Source organism: Pezoporus wallicus, unplaced genomic scaffold (assembly GCF_028554395.1).
Source record: "Pezoporus wallicus isolate ANWC-B61680 ecotype Strahan unplaced genomic scaffold, APGP_CSIRO_Pwel_v1 contig_818, whole genome shotgun sequence".
NCBI classification, from domain to species: domain Eukaryota; kingdom Metazoa; phylum Chordata; class Aves; order Psittaciformes; family Psittacidae; genus Pezoporus; species Pezoporus wallicus.
The window spans coordinates 9,685,569-9,703,319 of NW_026636248.1; the positions used below are offsets into that span (position 1 = coordinate 9,685,569).

The window sequence follows — 17,751 nt, forward strand, 5'->3', positions numbered from 1 at the left end:
AGCAGATGAGGCTGATTGCCTTAGACTTCAAAACCCCAGAACCATTCTGCCAGCGAAGGGAGGAATGCAGGCTTTAACAAAAAACCCTCCGTTTGCTGTACCCTCCCACCGCATTCACTTGCAAATCACTGTGTGCTTGGAAAAGCCTGCGCTTCCCTAGTCTCCAACCTTCCCAGGGTAAGTGCGGTGGCTTCGTCAGCAGCGTATGTTCGCTTTCCCGTTCTCGTACTCGGAGGGAGAGTGTGTGTATGTGTGCGAGTGTGCGTGTCTGGGCATGCTGCGTGTGTATGGTGGTGGTGGTGGTGGTGGTGGTGGTGGTGTGTCTTTTTTTCTTCCTAATCAGGAGCTCCGAATGAGAGCCTGTCAGGGGGAGAGCTCCCTCTTAGCTTTGGTTTCCGGCTGTCCAGAGTTATGTGATGCTGGGAGAAAAAGCCTGAGTTAGATCCAAGTAGGATCAGTCTTAGAAAATAACTGGAGAAAACAAGCAAAAAAAAAAAAAAAAAAAAAAAGGAGCCTAACAGCACGTTTTTCAGTTTGATTCGGGTGGATACTACTTCACTTTCTCAGAAGCAGAATAAAAGGTAGGAGCCTTTCTTAATTTGATTTTCTTAAGCTTTTTGTAGTTGCTGCTGTTATTACCATAGCATGAACAGTATGGTGTTTAATTCAAAGCATAGAATTGTGCTGCCATATACAACTTTTTTACATTTTAAGAAAATGCTTCGGGAATAATGAGGCAAGGGATAGGAAATAAGTGCTATGTATTGTCTCCTCAAAGTAAACCGGTATCATATTTATTCAAGATTGAAACACTAAGCATTTATATATATATATTCTTTTTTTTTTTTCCCTCCTACTATACAAGCTAGCTTTTGAGCAGCAGTTCCCATCTGTATTCAGTTCTTGCAAATTCAGTGGGGGGGGGGGGAACAATACCACTAGAATTGAAAAAACCCACAATGTTTCATAGTTTGTTGCGAGCATAGCACAAAACATGCACATATGTGCCCTCACTTTCTGTATACCTGTGCAAGTCTGTTGCAGCTTTCACTGCTATTTGTTCTGCCCTGAAATGAATTTCAGAATGATTATACACACTCAGGGCAAATGCTTCTTACAAAGGAAATCCCTGTGGAGAGGCATAGCAGGCAGCATTCAGGCGATATTTAAAATTTCTGTATGTAGCTATGTACACACAAATGGGAAAAATATTGGCAGGTTTGAGATTTCAGTAAAAGGGGGTGGGGGAGAGAAGGGAAAAGGTGAAAGGAGGAAAAAATTAATCTGCACCAGTGTGAGCATTTATTGTCACTGCTGCAATAAAATCCATATTTGATGTGCTATTAAATTAGTGCAGCACAATGCAAGGCTAAATCCATGTTCCCAACTACTATTGATGGCAATGTCAGGTGCATTAGAAATCTGCAATCGGCTAATACTGTACATGATACTAATTGCAGCCGTAAAAATCTAACAGTCCTTCAGTTTAAGAGAATGTATCTGCACGTGCATTCAGTGACAAATAGCAACCAGCATTTTAAAACTGACCTATCATCTCTGTTGCTTCCACACAAATGGAACTGTTGCCTGTAATCATCTTTCAGTAAAAGCCTCTGTATTACCCCAACTGCACAGCCATTGCTTTTAAGGTATTTTTTGAATTATACAACTTGTGTGTGCATGTGCATATATGAGTGTGTGAATGTGTGCACAGTGTAAGAAAGCAGGCTTGGAAAAAACGGTTTTTTTTGTGGTTGGGTTTTTTCTTAAGCTAGTAGGCTTTACATTTACATGTTGATATTACTTGAGGGGGAAAGCATGGAGTGGAAGACAGGAACATTCTTCTGAATCTAAATCCTTTCAAAACCTGCCATTTACTAGGAATATTATGAGTCTGATGTAAGCATTTATTGATTTTCCAGTTACTCAAACTTTTATTTTAATTGGTTACTTTTTGAACTGAATAGTAGACTACAATTTTAGAGGAGAAGTTGAAAGAATGAACTTAGAGAACTGGGAAAGGCAAGTTGAAAAGATATCTTTCTCAAAAGTTGAGAACCAGCTTTTTTGGAGTCAATAGGGGTTTACATCAAGAGAGGAGTACTTCTTACATTATAAACTGGTAATCTAGTTTGCATCTGAGGGAATCTTCTCATATTTCTAAATACTTAGTTAAATAAAAGTATGAATGAAGAGGTCATTGCTGTAGCAGTTTCTGTTAATTTTAGTTTAGCTTTATGTCTGTTTTCGTGTGGTGTCAAGATGATTCTGTGCACGTAGATAGGAACTTTGTAATGCTTGAAGAATGATTATAATACAGGTATTTTAACTTGAATTTATAATGCTTTGTGACAGTTTATGGAAAAGTAAATAGAAAAATATATCTGAAAGGGGTTGTACATAAGACCTTATACATTCATAAATTCTCTTTTTGCTTTGTATTAGAGTAAATGAATGTAGATATACTAAAACTTTGTACTTGCATGTTCTCAATAAACAAAGGATCTGTGAAGAAACTGGTGAAATACTGAAATGTGCTCACAGGAGACACTGTGGTTACTGTTCCTTTCTGTGCTTAGCTGTAGTTGAAAAATGCATAAAAATAGTGTTATATGTCAAAGCAAATGAGCTCATCATTAATTAAATGTAAAGATATTAATGAGATACACATCTATACATTCACACTTTTATACAAATTTCAGCTAAGTAATATGTTACATTTTCATTGTTAAATAATTAAATGTAAAAGGCAGAAAAGATTAATTTGAAAATAGTATCTACCTCTGATTCTGAGAAAGTAATTTCCTGATCTCAACGTGATTTCTCAAGAAGAAAGTGAGTGAAAGAGAGCCTGTCTCATCTGGATAATTCTGTGCAGGTGACTTAGTTTCTATGGCTGTTAACCATATTTACAGCCAGGGTGCAGGGCAAAGTGATTTTATACCTTATCACACCACTAGGTTGCACTAGTGCAGGGGGTCAAATTCAGGTTGAAATATTGTTGAGTGGTAGCAGTGAGGTGGAGTTTCTGACTTAGCATAATATTATTCTTAATTAAGTCATTATTATCACTTGAAACCAGTCGTAATTGGACTTCACAGTACGTCATTGTTCATAGATGTGAAAAAACTTATACAGTTAATTCTTTCATATTATGTGATAGGCAGAAATGGAAGGAAAACACCTATGATTTGGGTAGTATATAAGGGCTTAAAAAACATTCTGTGAGTGCCTTACGTGAATCACATATATATTCTATATTATCATTGTAATGGCTATAGGCTTTTTTATAACATACTCATTGATGTATCGTTTATTATAAAAGAGGAAAACTGAAACTCAGAAATAAAATTTCCGTACTTATGAGCAGTTTAAATATGCCAAAGTAAAACATTATGAAGGGCGACTTCACTGCACATAAGAATGCCATACCATAGCACGTTCTCAATTACTCTGAATGGTATGCAGCTATCAATGAAAGCGCATGCAGACTAAAGGTACAGTTCACTAAAACCTTGGTTGACAATGCACATGCTGCCCATCCTGCTGTACCCTCAAACACCTGCTTTTTGAAGATAAACCAAAAACTATAAACAAAAAAACTACCACCACCACAGGAAAAAAAAAACAAACAACAAAACAACCAACACAACAACAACAAAAACAAATAAAAAACACAACCCCAGGTTATACTTCCTCTACCATTCAACTTCAGGAAAAACTTGAAAGCAAGAAACAATGAAGAAACAACGGTTTTCTGAATTCTGGCTTGAGCTAAATATTCCTTAAATCTCTTTTCAGGCCTAGAGGAACTCCTATGTTGAATGTTGCATCCTTTTTCCTCCCTAAATTTACAGCTCTTCGGCTTTGAGTCTTTGGCATGGTGACTTCCCTAACTTGCCTGTTTCTGTTGGTTAGCAGCTGTACAACAGAACAATAGAAAACAATCCTCATCTCTAGGAGCTGAGTGCGTTACAGTTATCAGGCTGTATTACTACACACAGAAAAAGAAACCAAATACGCTGAGCACTAGTGTTACCTTTGTTGTTTTCATCTGGTGGGAAGCCAGAACACTACCCAAGTAAAGAGCTGTTGAGCTTATAGGTCGCTTACTAGTTTATTAGTCTAATTTTTAGTATGTGGAGGATCTGCCAAAATCTTTCAGCTGGACCTCTATAAGTATTTCTTTGTACATGCAGTCTTCTTGATTACTAAATGTCAGAGCCAGTTACTTGAAGTGTATGTGTGCAGTAGGGGCAAAACAGGGAAAACCTTTGTCATGTACAGGGATTGCACTCTAGCAAGCAAAGTACAATTTCTCCTTTAATTTATATCAACTTTTTATAACTGGACTTTTTCTTTAAGCTCCCACTACCATTTCTTGCCTTTACTTATATAGAATAGATGATATCTATCACTTTGTTTTTTTATAAAGAAGCTTGTCCAACAGGAGGGCTAGCAGTATCTCAGAGGTACTCCCCAGCTTGTACTGTCACAGGGCATCTGATCTTGGATATAAACTCAAGTCTGCTAGTTGGAAGTGTGAAGTATTATCTCTGTACCAACAGTCTGCATCAGGGGAATACAAAGACTTAGAAAGCTAACGGGCTATAATGAAAAGCAACATGACAGGTGTCCTTTTTAATATTGTTCCCACATGCACATCATTCTTCACATAACATTTTTTTTATTTGTAACTTCACTATGGTATCTATGAATTGTAACTCAGAGTGAACTTTGAGTCATATTTCAAACAGTAAGGCATCATGTAAAGAAAAGAGCATGTGTGTGTGTGTTTCTGTAAAGATGACAATTCAAAAAATGAACTGAAAATAGGTATTTCCAGAATTCTGTTCCTCAAAACCTAGAACTGTGTTCTTCTGTGTTTTACAGAAAATAAAAAAAAATATATTTTCTTCTGAAGAAGTGCATAATATGTGAGACATATATGTATGGTTTATGATTTTTCTGTTAATACTCCATCATCTGCCACATTACAGATTGGATGTATTGTATTCAGTGCTTGCCTAAAGAACATGATGTACCATCCCTTAGCCAAGTCATATCATGATCCTTAAAAATGAATACAATCCTCTTGAACTCTGGAATGCTATAATATCCGTTTTTTTTAAGATGTAAAAAATAGGTACTAATGTAATTTTCAGTTCTGTAATCAAAGCTCAAAATGTAGTGTCCAATGGGACAGTTAATTTTTTTCTCAAAATTAACATAAAAATATATGTGACTGAACTGTTACTGCGTGCTTGTGTCTACCACAGTTTGTTGTTCACATGATAGTTACACCTGTTTAATGAATGAAAATATTATCTTATTAATTGTTATGCTATCCTAATAGTAAGCGCAAATAAAGCAGTGATATGCCTGTGTCTAGGAAACTTAGATGCTATACCTTCTGTCATTGGTTCCTCTGAGTATCACAGGTCCACACCTGATTTTTACTTCCACTAGAATCATGAGAGTTTTGTATGTAGGATTTCTTGAAAATGTTTCATATTTTACACATAAAACAAAATACATGCACAAAATCTTTGAGTTTGTAAATGAAGGTAAGAAAAGAGGTAGGAACCTGGAGTATTTGTAATTAATTATTTGACGTAATGTTCACAACAGAGGAAGGATGTCAAGTTTATCCTGCTTCTAAGATTCCTAAGAAAAAGTATCCCATAAATGCATAAATTTCTCTCTTACAAGTAGTCATCTGCCATTTTCCCCATGCCTTTTATATGGTGAATGGAATTGGAACCATAAGTGCACATAATGTTCAAGGTACAGGACTTGGTCAATATCAGTAATGTTGCTGTGTTCATAGTCTTAGCACCCCTACCTCTGTCCCTTGTCCTGGGGCAGTGGACTGTCTAGGGCAGAGGCTCCTGGAACCCTGCAGAGGTCTTCATACTGGTACTGCTACCGCAGATGAAGTCTCCTAAAAAGGGATCTGGACACCCTTTTGAAAATAGGGTATGAAAGGTGGGAAAAAAAGAGACCACTTCCTATCTCATGACATTGAAATTTCCTTGACTCTATCATGTGGTTTATTAGGTATAGTATTTTTTCTTCTTGATATAGTTATCATTCTCATAATGTTCTTTTAACGATACTGTCCTTCACTAGACCTTAAAATGGTGTCAGATACGGCATTGAGAGGCATATGGGCTTCAATTATGAATTGGGACTGTACTGTCATATTTTCTCCATATATCTTTCTGTATTTTTGGTAGAATAAGAAAGTGGAGAAATGTGTACCTAACCTTCTTCTAGTCTTGCTTGAAAGCTGTGGATAGTATTACTATATTTAATTTGAAATAAAAAGGGCTTCTTCAAATCTTCAGATGGTTTTCTGTATTTTTTAAAAATACATGCACTTATAATCATGTTTTCATGTTTCATTCTTTATTAGAGAACTATCTGAGCCTAAACATATAGGACAGGGTATGAATCTAAAAGTTTCTACATGGGTTCATCTCTGTTCCATGATACTTAAGATTTCTTGAAGACCTGTAGATATATTTTATCTGTGTGTCACCCAAAAATTAGTTAAAAGTAGACTGAAATGTCATTGATTTCTCTACATTGAAGATTTTAATACATTCACTAGAAGTGTATATATGCTAATTAGTTGAGCAACATTTAATTCTTAAAATAATGTGGTTTTGGGATGGTTTTGTTTGTTTTTTTAATGTTCAGGATACTCAGAAGATGACCAGGATTTTCATTACAACTATAAGTTAGAAATAATTGCAGAAAAAATACACACCAAAAATAGAATAAATAAAACCCCCAAAACAAACCACAAAGCACAAACCCCTCGTTCCCCAACAGAATGTGTTTAAAATAAAAAAAATCCTAAACCATTTTGAAGCAGAAGGCTGACAATATTTCAGCTTTTATTTTCTTTCCACATGTAAGAATAATTTTTAATAACAAATTATGCAAATAACCTTTCACGAAAAATTTACATCATGCTATAATTCATATTTTCATTGTCAGTATAGAAGACTTCTGATTTGTTTTTTTTTCATTTAGTAGGGAGTGGAGGGCTAGAGTGTCTCCCATGAAGGTAGGCTGGGATAGTTGGGCTTGTTTAACCTGGAAAAGTCTCAAGAGAGACTTTGTAACAGTCTTCCAATACCTAAAAACGGCCTGCAAAAATGCTGGAGGGGGACTTTTTACAAGAACATGTAATGATAAGACAAGGGGGAATGGCTTTAAACTGAAAGAAGGTAGGTTTAGATTAGACATGAAAAAGCAGTTCTTTATGTGAGGCACTGGAACAGGTTTCCCAGAGAAGTTGTGGCTGTCCGATCCCTAGAAATTTTCAAGGCCAGGTTGGCTGGGGCTTTGAGCAACCTGATCTAACATGGCAGGGTGGTTAGAACTAGATGATCTTTAAGGTCCCTTCCAACCAAAAAACATTCTATGATTCTGTGATTTTTGCATGTCAGTACTGTTGTATTTTATATTCTTTTTATTTTTTCTTTCATTTTAATCTTTATCCTGCAAAGAAAGCTATGTAGAGATACTAGCCTGCCCTCATCACTTTCTGCTAAAAATGAAACCAAGACTAATTAATCATGGTAACCAACCCTTGGCTTATCTAGTAATGAACTACAGTTAAAAACACGTGATTTAAGGCAACAACAAAAAAACTCAAAACCCCAAAACATCAAAAAGCTTCCCCCCACAAGAATAAGATCTATAAACATTAGAATCTGTAAAATCTCTGTCATAGAATAAGGGGAGTTTCGGCAGTGATCAACAGCAGTCAACCATTTTATCAACAGTCTTTAACCAAAATAGTCCTGTATTAAATGGTAAGTAATAATGTCATTATGACATGTCACCATGTCATGGTAAGTAATAATGACATCAATTCATGAATGAATTACTGTATATACCCAGTCTTTTTTCAGCTAAATGAAAAAAAAAAAAAAAGTTTTCTAAGACTTGACAGGGAAGACAACATTATGACATGAAAGATAGTTTGAGATTTGCTTAAGCATACGTACATCCCAGTTCCCTGCTGCTTCCCACTTCCCAAGGCTGAGTTTTAAATAGTATTTTTGTCTCCTATTCTGCTTCCCATTGGAATAGTTTCCACAGGCTTTTGGCAGGAACCTGTAGTGTCCTTAAAAGAGCAGGACACAGAATGCTATTATGAGTACCATCCTAGGGCAGTACGATTCTTTTCTCTCTGTTGGACAGAGTTTATTTCTGTCATTAGTGTGCGGAGATGTGTTCTTTCCCTTGAGTGAAAGTATGGTCAAGATACCACTGAAGCTGAAATCTTGATTGAAATGAGTGAACTCAGCCCTAGGCATATTAGATACATTTGGTTCTCTCCTTGACTTAATACTTGGGGCATTTTATTGACAGTTTGTGCTTAAGATCTTAAAAGCATATGCATTATGTGTTACTAGATCTATTTTTTCCTGGTAGTAACATCTGAATGGCAGATGTACAAATACGGACAGATGGATTTTCCTCTCTTAATGGTGTTCTTCTTAAATATATATTTTTGCATTGCTTACATGATTCCTTCAAATTTCTCTTCTTAAATGGTTTCAAATGAAGTAGTACCCTGATTTGACTGATTAATTTGAGAAAATGTTATTTAAGGTGGAAATGTGCTACTTTTAAATTCATTTATATTATTTAGGCAGTCGTTAATCATTCTGATAATCAGAAGAAACTGATCTTATTTCTAAAATTTTAATATGTGTGTGTGAAATATATGTACAGAATGGAAAACTGAGACAAAACTATCAACCTGATCTAGTGGAAGGTGTCCCTTCCCATGATAGGGGCTTGGAACTGGATGGTCTTTAAGGTCCTTTCAAACCAAAACCATTCTACGATTCTATGATTTCTGCTTTTTATCCTTGACTGGCAAGGTATCTGAACCCACTTTGAAACATGTGTGCTATTAGGAAATATATCCTAATTGTGGCTTGTTTTCCTCTAGATTTTTATTTGAGGTCAGAGTAATGAGAGTTAGAAATGAAAGACTAGCTAAGACGCAGTGTATTGTAGTAACAATCCCATAAAAGTTTTGATAAGCATAAATCTCCAAAAAAGAACTTTGAAATCTGTGATGTGAATTAGAAGGGTCACTGGGCTTGATCTATTCTAAATTGGATACCTAGAAGTTTGTGACATTGAAGGAGAAATCAGTTATTTAAGTTCTGAAATGCAAAGTTTTTTTTTTTAAAGTAACACTGTAATTACAATTAAATACATCCAGGGGTTTAAATTATTCTTGTTATACTAGTATTCTAGAGCAGAACTTACAAAGAGCCATTTACAACTGTGTCTTTCAGGTTTCCATTTATAACAGTACCACTTAGTTGAACACAAATGGTAAAGCTCAGAGCAGTCAACTTTCTAAAGGACCAAACACCTGTGTTGACACAGCAATGCTTTCTTGCCAGATTTTGGTTTAACTACATTCAGGAGAGGAAATACCCACCTTTTCCTTCCTCCATGGCTGCAGCCATCAAAATCCAACTAGTAAGTGCATGTGTACATAGGGTTGGAGGTGTTTTGCCATTTGGACCATCTGTTAAAGCCAGGTCTAATGGAATTAAAGCAGCCTTAGGTGGATCAGTCCCACAGCTGCCAGTTCAAAAGTTCCAGCTCAGTCTCTGGAAAAGCACCCAGACAGTCTTGTCTTATATGACTATCATGTAATTTTAGTGGTGTGACTCTGGGTATTCCAGTTAAAGTCCATTTCTAGCTCTAGAATATTAAAATCTATCTTTCAAAAAAGGGCACGCAGGTAAAATCTTGATACCTCAGCACTTAAAAAAAAGGATTCCTGGGCTAGTTTAGAAGACATTTTAATATCATTATAGTGGATTAAAAGTGGACAATTGGTTACTAGGACAGTAACATGAAAAAAATCATGACATTATGTGGTGTCATAATGACATGATGGCTGCAAACCCGAAAAGAATATTTTAAAGAATTAAATTCAGTTCTATGCCAGTAAACAGAATTAATCTCGATTCTAATGTGTAATCAAGCACTGACTTGTCAAGGGTAATCCACTAGTGCTTTAAAATATATGAGCTAAAATGAAGTGCAAAACAAAATGCTTGAAGATAACATGTTTCTGTGCAATCAGAAATACTGTCAATGAAGATCTGGATAATGCTGATGCAAATATAGTTCTTTTTAATCTTGACATTGTTCAGGGCCTTTTCTCCTTAAAGGAAACAGTTATAGTGACTTAAAGAAATCTGCTGGTGAATTAGTAGGTTTATATTCCGCTTGGTTTCTGGCTGAAGGCTGTGAACAATTTTCAGATGTTTTTGTTGTATTTTTTGACAGATAAATGAAACATAGTACATGAAATAATTGCCAGTGAAGTAATTATGATTTGAAAATTTTTATCCCCCAGAAGTCTTTGAAGTTTCGTTTTGGTTTTGTGCAGTTAGCACACTCTGACCTTTTCCTATCATACAGTACTATTCTTTGAGAAGGATGATGTTTTGTGGTGGGAATAGAAGAGCTTTCATTTGACAATAAGAGATCCTATAAGCTAGAAATATAATTTTGTCAGTATTTCACACCTTCTGTATGACAGCTCTTTTCAGAGTTCACTAAATTTGAGATCAACTTTTCTCTTTTTTTTCATTGCAGTTGGGAGGTAAAATTAAGTAACATAAAAGAATAATTCTTAACACATATGTTGTAGAACTTTGATAAATCTTCCTTTAGGGAAGACTGAAAATTGTTGATGGGTTTAGAGTTACTTTGTCTTGTGTCTGCTTTAGTTTTTATTCATACATTTGCACATGTTCTTACTCCCGTATTCTGAAAGGAAGTATATCGTACTAAATGCTCATTGCTTGTTCATTGCAATTTGTAGGAAACTTAAGCTTTAGTAAAACATTTATTTTCTCCATATTCATTAACTCTGGTAAGCCTTCACATTTCAGCAGTTTGTCAAAGTAAGCAGAATGATGTTCATAATTTGCTAACCAAATAGAAAGCCAAATGTATAACATTCCCTGAAAATTTTGTTCATTGTTTCAGATGGGAACCTTGAAATGCAGATATTTTTAATCTTTTAGTGCCATCTTGTGGCAAAAGGATAATTACATTAAACCAGGAGGTATCCTTTTTTCTAGTCCAGTTTCTATGCCTACCAGCAAAATATCTTGCTTTGGTGATAGATATATATGTCTGAATTTTTATAGTGACTGTAAAGCAGTGAACCAAGTCATGCGCAGGACAACTCTCTCTCTGGTTGCTGCTTCATCTTCTTCTATTTTTTTTTTAATCTTTTCAAGTGCATTACTATAAATATTGATTTGAGAAATCTTAACAAGAATTTGCTATAATTGCCACATAGAAATAGATTTTCAGTCTGTAATGCATTAGATCTGTGTAGAATATTTAAATACTCAACTAGTTTGAGGTAATTGTCAATAGATTTTTATTATATTAGTGTGTTAAATCTCTGTAGAATACTTTAATACTTAGCTAGCTCAAGGCAATATTCACTTCAACATTCTGTAATGTTTAACAGAAAGCCAAGGTCTGTGCTAGCATTCTTGTTTTCATTTTATTTTCTAGTTTTGGCTTGGGGAAAATTCATACCAGCCTGCATCCAACAAAGCAATAACAGCACAGGAATGCTGTTTATTTTACTGATATTTTCATTGGGACTCAGCGAGATGAGTGATTTTGTTTTTGCACTAAATGAATACTAGTTTGATACCTGGGTTTTTGAAGATAATGCTTGTAGATATCTGCAATCAGTACAGATCACGTTCTCACTCAATTTCCTAAAGAGTTTTCTATGTGATATTCCATATTTGTTTACTTATTTATCTCTGACATCCAGTCATGCTGAAGTTTCTAGATGCACAAATACTACTCCCTGTCAATAGCTGGAAAGAAAATCAAGATGTCAGTCCTGCTTTTACTGAAGCCAGTTGTTCTCATTCTTTCAAAAGAAAGGATGATTTTTATTTTTTTTTTTTTTTGACATTTCCTGTAGTCTGGTCCAAATAACATCCAAATATTTTGTAGTCAATTGCAAAGCTCAATTGCAAATTATAGCTTTGTGAGTTATAATAACAACCTTTTTCAGACAAGGGGTATGCAAGCTTATAAAAATTAAAAGTGCTATTACCTCAGGGCTAGAATACAGACTGAAATTTTGAATTTCAGTCCTGTACTATAGCCACAAAACACACACACACACACACACACAAATACAGTATTTTTGATAGTATATCCTCCCAGCTGCAGGAGGAAGTACTATGAATAAAAATGAGTATCAAAGAAGAACCGTTAAAAATCTCATCTCTTAAATAGAAGCAGTATTCCAACTAAATACTCTTGCAATGTCAAATACTTCCATCACTTCCGGTACACATGGTCAATACTGCCTTGTTGTGTCTTACATGCTTTCTAGATTTATACAGAAAATAAAAATATAATGATGTTAGAACAAAATATGTGTTAATATATGTATTCAAATGTTTGTCACTTGAATGCGATTTTTAATAAGCAGTCTCTATCTGGGCATACAGTTGTATACTGTGCCACCTCCTGACTGCAGTAAATCAGTCAACAGCTGAAGCATTCCTTTTGGATGGTTAGAGATTGTGTGAGTTCTCTGATTACGGTTAGCTGGGTTAGGTAGAGATAAAACTCCATTGCCTATCAAGAGGAATGGAAAGATGAATCATAACATGAAGGTAATAACATACAGAATTTAAGCAGTGTTGTGCATGTATGTGATGATGTGATAGAATTTTTCCTTCTGATCCCAGTCGAATTCTCTTGACACCTAACATACTTGCTTCTCTCTCTTTCTGTATCTTTTGGTGTCTTCTATAGTACACTTTGCCCACAAGATTAAAGTGGATGGGGAATTAAAGAAAGAATTGCAATTGCCCATTCCAGTGAATTAACATGGTATTCCCTTACTAGGAGGACCAGAGTAAATATGTGACATAGTCTTTTTGGTAGAAAGGTGTGAAGCATAAGGCATGACTCTAAACAGTATTTGTATAAAGAAATTATATTATGACAAATATAATAATAAATCCAGAATATCATTTGTAGCTTTTTCAATCCATATAAAATCAGTTCCTATATCATTCTATGATTTTTCTAGGCTTAACAGAGATATTTTCTATAACTACAGTTCCTAGGCCTGGTAGAGTGTAAATTTTCTTACATTGAAAAGTATAGTCAGTATTTAGTCATTAAACAGTATTTTCTGTCATTTTCAAGTAACCAGTGAATGGTCTGTAAAAATGATGTTTTAAAAAGCTTTCTAGCGAGTTATTTATCAAACTCGCGTCTTCTTAACATCTTATTCTGGATGAATGCACATTTGTGTATGCCTGGCACTGTAATTTTCATGTGGCTACATTTAACTCAAACTGAGTGCAGAATATTTTAAAGACTATTCAAGCGGGGAAAAGTAGACTCTGTTAAATATTGTAAAGATTTTTAAAATTCAATTTGTGTGTTTTTTTTAAATGCATAAAAACTGTAAGTAAGGCAGGCAGCATGCTTCACTTGAAACGTGGAAAGAGGCAACAAATCAAGTACGTATGCAGAAAGATGATGTAGCGTATCAGAAGTTACCAAAGGGAAAGTCTCCAATGAATAGTGGTTGTGTTTATGCAGTGCAAAAAGCAGAAACGTAACTGTGATAAATCAGTGGTTGTTGTGGAGGAACAGAGTTTCTTGGGCTGATTGATGCGCATACCTGAACCATTTCAGGAAATGAGTGAAGGCTTATTTGAACAGAAGAATTTTGAAACTTGGAGAGAAAGTGTTGTCAAGGTTGTATCTCTTAATTCACATGAGAATGTACTGCACCAGCCTTCAGAAAATGAAGGAACAGGCCATATGCAAAAGAGGAGTGATATTCAATGATAGAAGAAATACTGGTTGTGCCAAGGATATGATCGGAAATCATGTTGACATGTGGTTGAGAATTTATAGAGAGTGTTTTGTGGATAAGAGGGATATAAAATAAATTTAAGGGGTAAAAAGAGAATGTAGATAGTTAGGAAAGTGGTTTACATGTAATATTCTGAAGTATCAATGGCTCCATTGACGTTACAGAGGGAAATGGAAACATGGACCATTAAACTGATTATTCCTATTTAATAATCAGTGGAACTTCTGGTTTTGAAAAGAAAACAGAAATTAATGATTTTGTGATTATAATCAGGAACACCTGGAACTCTGTATAGTACCATTTCACAACATGTGTTTGAAAGAAGTGGAATTGCTGGAATTTCTTCATAGAATAGTTAGGGTTGGAAAGGACCTTAAGATCATCTAGTTTTAACCCCCCCTGCCATGGGCAGGGACACCTCCCACTAACCCATGTCACCGTGTTCATCTCAGTTGCCATATCCGTTACATGCTTTCTATGCAAATTACACCTTTGAATAGTACATTTTTTTCTTTTAATCCCAGTGTGCATAATTTAATTAGAATTTTAGGTAGGTAAGTAAATACGTTATTTACGCTGGAAACTGTTAAATCCTGTATATAAAGGGGAGACAGAAAAGCGCCTGTCACAAACCTTGTCTAGATGATCAAAAAGAAAAAATGTTTTTTAATGCTGTTTCTGGGGTTAGACTGTCATATCTGGTTGATTGCTGAGCTGTGGAAGTCATAAATTTAGTGTGTTCTTCTGACTGTCAAAATTATTTATGTCTAGTGTGACTACAAGCCAGTCTAAGCAGCATGCACCTAGGCTGTGGCAGTGAAAGAAGAAAATTAATCCTACTCTACAACTGCAGTTATATATAACTGACATGTTTCAGGGCCTGAATGCCTAGAGAAAGTCTAAACAAGACATAAAGGTCACAAAAGTACAGGATCCCAACAACCATGGGTGCTGTTGCTACATACAAGACATAGGTTTACTTTCTTTTCAGACACCTGCAGAAACAGGCTGATTTTGTCGCTATGACTTTGTCCTTGAGAGATTAAAGTATTTAGGGCAAATCAGGACATGCTTTTTAAATTGAAACCTTATAAGAGTAGTGACACTGATATTTCAGGTTATCTACATTTTGGCGTTAGGTTAGAAGATCTTTCCTTTGCCAAAGTGAACTTGGCTGTTTCCTCATGAAAAGGAGGAGAAGCCTATGTATTCAGTGCAAATGAAGGATTTTTTTCCTTCCCTACCTTTTACAGTGTAGAAATAATTTAAGCTCTCTCTGAGGTATGAATATAAAAATAAGACAATTTTATTGTCTGTGTGGTTCAGAAATAGCACTGTGTTTTCCTGAAATGGATTTATATCCATGTCCTTTGATGCAGAGCACACTGTGAAACACTGACATGGAGAAAGCTGTCACTTTTGAGTGTAGTAAAGAGAATTCATGAAACGAAACATGAAAGAAATCACAGTTCCTTAAAAATGGGAGCAAAAAGTCCTGCCTTAGCAGATGTTATATATTTTTTTTTCCCCTGGTTTAACAGTAATTCAGCAATAGTCTCACAATATCTTGTGCAGGAAAGAAAAAATTTCCGAGAAACTAAAACCTTGTGTCTCTAGAACTGTCTCTGTCCAATGGCACTCAATCAAGTTCTCCTCAGCCAAAGGAAAAAAAAAAAGAAGAAATCTTCAGAAACTGCAGTGGTTTTATGGTACTCTTAGACCAGGTTACAGCTCTTTCCTGGCTCTTTGGAGTTTGTGATAGCTGATTTACATGTGAAAGGAATGGTAACAAAGATCAGCTCTCCTGCTTTTAGTCCTGGTTGCTTTCCACAAGAAGGAGACAGTTTTTGCACTTAGAAAAGACCATAGGAGAGTCTTTCGTGCTCCTCATTTAAAAAAAAATACAACCCCCCCGCAAAAATCCCGAGGGAGGGTAAATAAGAGTTAATTTACAGTGCCTCCTTCTGTGTGTACTTTCTCTGAAAGGCATTTTGGTTAACAGCAGCAGTCAGGTGCTTTGTCAGTTAGGTCATGCTTGAAATATTTTATATTTGTTCATGCGTAAGAGGCATGCATTTGAAGAACCTTAAGATGCAGGGCTGGACAGCACTGCAGAAGCTCCTCATTGTCAGTAGATTTCTGATGCCATCCTTCTAATTAGAGGGAAAGAGTCTGCCTTCAGGGAAGGTTAAAAGCCACTTCCTACTATGTATTGCAATCTTGGAGGATGCGCTAAACTACAGAAGTTTGAGTGCCTTGGTATGTTGTTAATGTGCTTTCATGTGTGGGAGATGCCAGCATTTTGTCAATTACGTAAACTTGGGTTTAATTTCCATTAGTGTTGACAGGATTTGGTCATCTGTATAAATTTTAGCACATTTAAATTGTTTTAAACAATATGTTTAAAATGTTTTTAAACAAAGTGTGCATATACATACACACTCATCACCCTCACATGCTTTGGCCAGCTTAGTCCTTAACCAAGGTTTGTTCCAAGACTTCAATTTCTCAACAGAAAATAAGAATAAAATGGCTCTGTATTTCTGATAAGAACTGGATGTTAACCATCAGCATCATCTGTCTTTGTCTTAGTTTGTGCTTAGCAGTATTGTGTTCAGGACTTCCAGTTTTTTCAGACATTTTGTTGGTTTCCACCTAGATTTTAATAAAAGGGTAATTTTCATTCCCCACGTAATTCTTAGTATTATTTTTCCAGTCAGTATTTGTCAGGAGTTAATTTAATTGATTTAAAGACCAAGATGAGCATTCCGCTTTAGTAGTGAAATGCAGAAGACAGGTGGAATGAATGAATTATATATACAATACATGTGATCAGAGCTTGTCCTAGAAGAGAAGTGCAAAATGAGAACATACGCTGAGCTGATCATTCTTATTACCTAGGAAGTACTTAACTGCACTTTTTGCTTCAGGGTGCATTAAGCAGAAATGTTCATATCCAAAGCAATATGTAGAATTACATCTTTAATAAAATACCAGTATGCTATCTCACTAAAAATGCTACAGGGTTGTAAGTCAAACACTGCCAAATATTTTAGAATTATTAAATAAAAATGTAAGACTATACATTAAAATTATAAAGGAGATCTAATTACAAACTTTTGTTTCTGTTTTTTTTTTTATCCACATATTTTACTCCTGAAATTTTAATGTTTATTGTGTTATCCTGTATGTTTCTCTTCGCAAGCTTTCCAGATTAAAAGGGATGTTTTTGTAGTGTTTCTTACATCCCACATTGCCCAGCCGTTACTCAGAACTTGATCACCTACTTTGTGTGCTATGCCGGTGCCGGTATTTTGGTGTTCCTTTTACGTGTCGAGTACTTTGCTTAGGACATACTCCTTGCATTCTTTGCTTTTTACTTCAAAATGGGGATCTTTGACTTTCATCTGTACAATGTAATATAGCAAAATAAAAGTTGAATACTTTAAAATCCTGGGGTTTGTGAACAAGACTGGGGTTCACTGTGACAGGTTAAAAGGAGCTTGAAGTCCTCTGTGAGAAATTTTATTATGTAGCTGAAATGTAGAACTTTTTAAAAGAAAGTATGTGAATTCTGGCTAAGCATATAAAATTTCTGTTCTAGTAGGTGGCTAAGTACTGTGGTACCTCTTTCAGGTATGCTCTTCCTAAGCTGTATCACTAAGATGCACAAAAATTGGTTAAGCTTTGATAGACCTAATTTGAGTAGCAAATATAACCAGTTACCTATAAAGCCAGACTAAGTCTAGGTGTTAGTACACACATTCAGGTACTTCTTTGATAGTTTATGATAC

General features: G+C 35.4%; 1 protein-coding gene across 2 annotated transcripts in view; it reads left to right on the forward strand.

Annotated features, from left to right (window-relative positions):
• The first annotated feature begins 43 nt into the window (after positions 1–43).
• The window catches only part of CDH10 (cadherin 10), a 93,134-nt gene continuing 75,426 nt past the window's right edge, over positions 44–17,751 (forward strand). Inside the window, exon 1 of one of the 2 annotated variants that reach the window (XM_057399427.1) lies at positions 44–177. The gene's annotated coding sequence lies outside the window, so the exon portion shown is untranslated. Of the gene's footprint in view, positions 178–237; positions 582–17,751 lie in introns of those variants that run through there. The other variant, XM_057399426.1, reaches the window with a different exon arrangement.